Source organism: Macrosteles quadrilineatus, unplaced genomic scaffold (genome assembly GCF_028750875.1).
Source record: "Macrosteles quadrilineatus isolate MER2022 unplaced genomic scaffold, UCM_ALF_1.0 Scaffold_7__1_contigs__length_78375512, whole genome shotgun sequence".
Lineage (NCBI taxonomy): Eukaryota > Metazoa > Arthropoda > Insecta > Hemiptera > Cicadellidae > Macrosteles > Macrosteles quadrilineatus.
The window spans coordinates 45994368-46001157 of NW_026542600.1; positions in this window are offsets into that span (position 1 = coordinate 45994368).

The following is a 6790-nucleotide window of genomic DNA, read 5'->3' on the forward strand; positions in this document are numbered from 1 at the left end:
CATATCCATAGATTAAACATCCCAAACAACAACAGAGGGTGAAAACTGAAGTGCAGGCAGACTGAAAACGTTTTACAGTGTGGCCAGCCAACACTAGTTACCAATTAAAACACCGTTTTCTTATATGCATATAAAAATAAACATATCAATAAAAATTTAATATAACAATTGAAACAATAATATTGTAAATTGAAATTACTAAATTTAAAAACATAAATGGCTTGAACTTTTCAAACCTTAGATTCTAAGAAGCAATAAATCTCTCATTTCAAGTTACACTATTTAAATTGATTATAAATGTATACATTTCTACATAATAAAATCAAACTAATCTTTGCATTTAAGATGTTAGACATTATGTGTTTGTAATTAACTTTGAAAGTACCATATGACATGGTATATCATAAACCAAAACCTCGTCCTGGCGTATTTTCTTGAACATCTGGGTGGAGTACCTGTATGGTGTCTCGACGAATATTCTTAACCGATACCTCTGGCCAGCTAAATCTTATGCGTGGGCACAGTGGGTCACCGTCAAGGTGCCACCACGACAACCCGCCACCTCGGTGTTTCTGTTCGAGGCGGGACCGCGTCTCGTTGTACCACCGTCTAGTTGTACATGATGAGTGAAAATTTTGAAACGACCATCACGGACATAAAGCTGAATATTAAAAATAGTTAATATTATTTTTATAACTATGTTTTGCTATAAATTAATTTACTTTTAGGGTCATTATACAATAAACAGCTCACTAAGTTTTTGGTATATTTGTTCTTTCTAGAAAAAAACTCAAAGAATTGAAAAAACCAATAAAATCTTTTTAAGTTTGTATAACTAAAAAAAAACAAAAAACTTACCTGAGACCCGAAAAATCACTATGTTTTTATAGAGGTGTGATTCTTTTGTGTATAAAACATTGAAATATGGTGATATTTTAATTTTTGAAATTTATATGATAGAAATCATAAACGTGATGGTCAGGGACAAGCGGTACAGTCGTGAATGGTCTAGAATAATCTAAATCTTTCTAAAAAATCATTCAATTATACTGTTGATTATAATAATAATATGTGTTTCAATTGAACTAAACTTTTCAATTTACAATGATATTTAAGTTATTGTCAGACCAAACACAGTATAAATCCATAAGGCTGGATTGGTCGTGAAAAAAAACGCGCAATGGTCGTGAAACTTTGATCGTGACATTACGTGTTGTTTGGCTCTGTTCTGGCGGTAGCCCTGCACCTCATGTTCGAGGATACAAAGTTGACTTCTAGGTTAATCTAGCAATTGAAATATCTTATAAACAAAAATTAACCACATGTCTACTTCATCAAATGACTACGTACGGTCATGGACACACCAAAATTACAAAAAACACAAACTTGCCTTTATTAATCTTCTAATTCATCCTTTCAACTCGAAACGACCGGCACTACAATCCTGACGTACACCCCGAACTTGTCTCTAAAACCAACTGACTCCATCGACGCCAGGCTTGCCACTGTCGTGCTCCAAAGCTGCAAATTTTTCCCTAATGGTCGTGACGTCAAATCGAGGGACAGGCCTATTTAGTCATGGTAGTCAGTTTACAATGAAAACAAAATTATCATATGCTCCTGTTTTCTAAGTTTAATAACTATTGATGTAATAAAAATATGACATTATTTATTTTGGCATTAATAATTATTCTAAAAACAGCATGAAAGCTGCAAAATATACCCTAGGGACAAGTGACGGTCGTGAGTTTCGAGACTTTAAAAATAGGAAAAAATACCTAGAACCTATTTCAAGCCAAATAATTGTGTGTAAAATGTTGCCCCCGTCCCAAAAATATTAAAACACATAATGATAAACTACATATTCAGTATCTACGAAATAAAAGGCCAGGAACATAAAAACGTACGTTTCAAAATTTTCACTCGCCTACGTCTACTTGTACCTCGAGACCTAGAGACAACTAGTCGCAGGTACAATTAGACGCAGACGTATGAGGTACAAGTAGACGGTGGCGTACCCTACACGTTGTACCTGCAGATTTTTAAGAGGTACAACTAGACGTAGAGACAACTAGACGTAGGTACAACTAGATGTCTACACCTTCGCCAAGTTGTACCTACAGCTTTGGACGAGGTACAACTAGACGCCGGTACAAGTAGACATCGACCCTTAGGCTACGACCCACCACCACAAAAAAACCGAGGTGGTGGGTTGGCGTATACGTGTACCTGACAACGTGCCACCACGTTACCCGCCATCACCAGTTTTTATCATAGGTGGTCGGTTGTCGTGAAGTTTCATGAACGATGCCGTCTATCCGCCACCATGCACGCAGACGACAAAGTGCCACCCCGATAACCCGCTACCATGCATACTGGCAGTCAACCCGTTCGATTGCTACTCGCTGTACAATTAAATATATTGCACTTTTATTCAGTTATTTTAGAGAAAGAAATTAAGCCGGCAAAGCTAACATTATCTCTTGTACTGTACCCCGAAATCACCTTTACAATCCTTTTCCTCGTAGTTCTGGGTTTGTCCCTTCTTCTAAGGCCTTTGGATTGTATTGGATAGCTCGTGTCAACCCGGAGGCGAGTTAGCGTAGCCCATTAACATGGGCATGGGGGATGCCATGCTAGTAACGAAATAACAACAAAATATAAACAGAAAACCAAAACAAATGGAAGAAATTCCAATCAAATGTTTAATTTACAGTGTGCAGTTAAAAGTGTGTACATTACATATTTGTTGACTCTTCAACCACTGGGTGACCTCTATAGTTTGTATTAAATCCTGAAAGTGATTTGAACAATGTTGTTCCAATGTTGAATTCTACATAGCATAATAAATTGACAACGATGTATGTCCTAAAAATATGTTGTACTCAAGGTGAAAAAATCTAATGGGGGTTTTTTTAATCGTATGTGCTTCGTTTCATGATCCGTGTTTTTTTGTATTATATAAAGTTTCTAACAAACCCAACTTCTCTGAGGATGTCACAGGATTCATGTGCCCGACCCCCATTTTTCATCCACACTTTTTCTCTTCATCTGTACTTTGGAAGGTTCTAGATTACAGTTATTCATTGGGGATTACATCAGCCAACTATGTGTTTAATATAGTTCAGAGACACTTGTTGGAAAAAATTTACTCATGGCTGTAATTGTCGAATTGCTCGTTTACAGCCATGGAAGATGATAAAATTATTCAATATACGGAGTTGGTATATTGAATTGGTATAATGATATATTGGTATATTGAATTGGTATATTATGGATTTGGACGGAGTTGGTGACTCAGTCGGTAGCGCGTCAGATTTCGGATCCTTGCCAGCAATGTCGCGTGGGTTCGGATCCTGATACCTGCTACTACATTTTATCAGCTCAGTTCAATTCTTATACTGTACCGGCTCAGGCCTTGCTTTGCTGGATATAATCCACGCACATCACAGGCCAGATGCCTACCCTAACAGCACACAACCTTTATTAAACGTTTAAGAAACATTTACTTATATTATGTCCAATGTTTATAAAATATTTAGGTTTTAAACCTAAACCTCAAATAAACATTGATCAAACATTCAAATGTCCCGGTTCTAACCAAATACAAACATTTGAGACCAAATGTCCATACAATGTTAGTCAAATTTTAGGGTTAGAATATTCAATGTAAATAGTCCAAACATGATTCAAAATAGTTTATTTGTTTAACGTCTGTCAAACGTTTAGTAAGGTTCAAATATGTTGAACAATATCCAATAACATTATTTTGATATATCTGTTTAATAAACAAAATGTCTAAATACCTAAATGTCCAGACAATACCCATTAAATGTTTGAAGATGGTTTAACCCTAGGACTGGCAATATGACGATTGTCGTCATATGTGGACAAATTTAAGGTTATAAGATGCCGCCAACCTCTTTAAACTATTCTTAATTAATTTGGATGATCAATTGTGAGCTTAGTTATTATATTCTTTCCTCGTGTTTAGTAAAATATGAAAAATAGATGTAACTTAGGATGAAATTAATCAGTCTTAATTAGGCTACTTCTTAAAAAGTGCAAAAGAATGTTGAATCACTGTCACAGACCTTAGTGAAGCAGAAGAGAAGATTTTATGTTTGGTTTGGGGTACTCCACCTGACTTGATGCACTGGGCAATGGCGGCGTCGGCGACTGTCCATGTACACGTTCAACTACTTGCACTATTTCAAATAATTGTCCTGTTATATGAACAAGAAATAATTTCTTCTTGGAAAAAAATTAGTGTCACTTCTACTACAGCGCACTGTACAGACTGATTAATTTAAAAGTTGTAATATGAAGAGTGAATTTTAATTGCGGGATGATGGAAAGATGATGCGGATAGACGATAGACATAGAAATGTATGGTGATAATTCAGCGGCGGACGACAGTTGACTTTGCCGTTTGGAAGGATATCAGCGCTGAGGCCAAAGGTCGCTTACCTTCGTTACCGCTGAATAGAGGAAAAATATTACTTGGGCTAGGTTTTGTTTGAAATGGAAAAATATAAATAAGGAATTGTTTGATTTAAAATCATAAAACTTAAATATATCCAACACCTCGGAACTCATCCAAACCGACTTCATCAGAGCGAATGCTGATATGCATTTTTTAGTCGATTTGTTATGACCATCGATACGACTTGATGGGGAGCTCCCCTGTCTCTTACAACCACGCTGTCGAGGTAGATGGCAGAGTTCATTGGTTCTTTCGGTAGTATCATCCTCTATAGCTTCAACATGTACTTCTCAATTAATATAGTGGAAGGGATGTTCCCCTCTAGGAGTTTTGATTGAAACCCCTTTTCATAGCATCACTCCAGTATAAATTTTGTAATAAAAAAAACGCTTTATAAATATAAAAAATATAACATATATATATATATATATTTAAAATATATATTACTAAGTAAATCAAAATACCACAGTACCCTAAAAAAATTTTATTTTATTTACTTACATGTTTCGGACATTAATGCCATGATCACAGTATAGTATATAACCTATTAGTTTCTTTTATTTACAAACATTATTAGATATTTCTTGTTAAAGAACAGGTGATAATTTTTATGTTAAGGGAAGGAGTTCTTTTCTTTAAGATTTATAATTTCATTGAATATTACGTTTTGATTTTGAGTTTGTGTCAAGTTTAGTAAATTGTCTTTGTCATTAATATGATGTGTATAAATATAAAAGTCTTCTTTTGTATTCATTTTTTCACCTTTATTTTCAATATCCAGAATGTGCATATTTTTATGTTATATTTCATTGAAAATTTGCACAGATCGCATATTTGAAAGTAGCCCTCATTGATGTATACAATAACAAAATTAAAATATATATATATATTTATATGTAATAAATATAAAAATCTACTAAAATAAAGTACTAAAACCACCTTACCAAAGTCTATTTCAAGGTCTGCCAAATTAAAGGAACCAAAGGGTAAGAGCTCAAATGAGCAAGAAAAGACGTTGGAAGTGGAGCGGAACCCTTTTTTCATAGCGCCAAGGTTCAGAGGTCACCACCACCAAATAAACATGAGGACATCTCCACCACCTGCACCTTTCAAATGCACTAAGGAGTTCCCCCATTTAGGATCTCATTCGGCAAGTGGAGCTGGGAACGGTACAGAAAACGTTGGAGATGTAGACGACGAACTGTCGTTGCCAGCAACTCTCCTGCCGATCAGTTCTGCTGTAGGGATGCCAGAGGAACCCTTCACAGCCACATTGCGGTCGGAAGGGCCTTGAGGAGAAGAGGCAATTGAGACGGGTGGAGGTTGCCTCCGCCTCCATGAAGAATGTGGCAGTGAAGGCACAGCCAACCAGCGTGGCCCTAACTGGGCCCGGCTCGGTCCCTGCTCTGAAAAGGTCGTGGACAAAAAAGCCCAGGACGGAGGCAATCCTGGTCAAACCCTCAGAAGGGAGATCTTTTGCCGAGGTCTTGGGTGCATTTAAGGCCAAGGCTAAGGCCAGACTGATACGGTTGTACGGTCGATTAGCCAAACCCGGGATGGGGACATTCTCCTTGACCTGGGTAAGTAGAAATACAAAGCAGCTTTTACTGCTGAACTGAAGGCAGCTGTTGAAGGCCAAGGCACCGGCCGTGCTCTTGAGCCTAAGAAATCAGCCAAGGTTCGAGACATTGATTGTGTGTCGACGGAGGTTAATGTTGTTGAGGCCCTGAAGAAAGCTATCCCCGAGCTTGCCGGACAAACGGCTATTCTTAAGTAGTGGCTCACAAAACCGAATAGGATAGGAGTCAACAGTGGATGGCAGTCACCGAAATGGCGGACGCACACGCCAGTAAGGTGTTGGCACTCCAGCATCTGAGAGTCGGCTGGGCCAACCGCAGGCTCAGATGGAGGGTGGAAGTGAAGAGGTGTTTTAAATCCAGAGGGGCCCGGCAGAAGCAAGAACTGCCGTCGGTGCGGAGAGGCTGGTCACATCCGTAAGGACTACCAAACAAACACTTTAAGCATTTATCTGGGTCTGGACAGTGCAGTGTATTTAAGCCCTCCCATGAAGATAAAAATTCTGCAGTGCAATCTTAGCGATCCAGGACGGCTGAAGTACTTCAGCTTGCTCTCGAATACGATGTCGACGCGGTCTTAGTCAGCAAACAGTACCAGTACCGAGATAGGGACCCATAGTTTTGGTTCCCTCATAGTCTTGGTACTTCTGCATTCTGGGCGCGTAATGCAGCTGAAGAACAAGTGCGAGGTTTCGTTTGGGTTCGATGCAGGGATGACACTTACTTC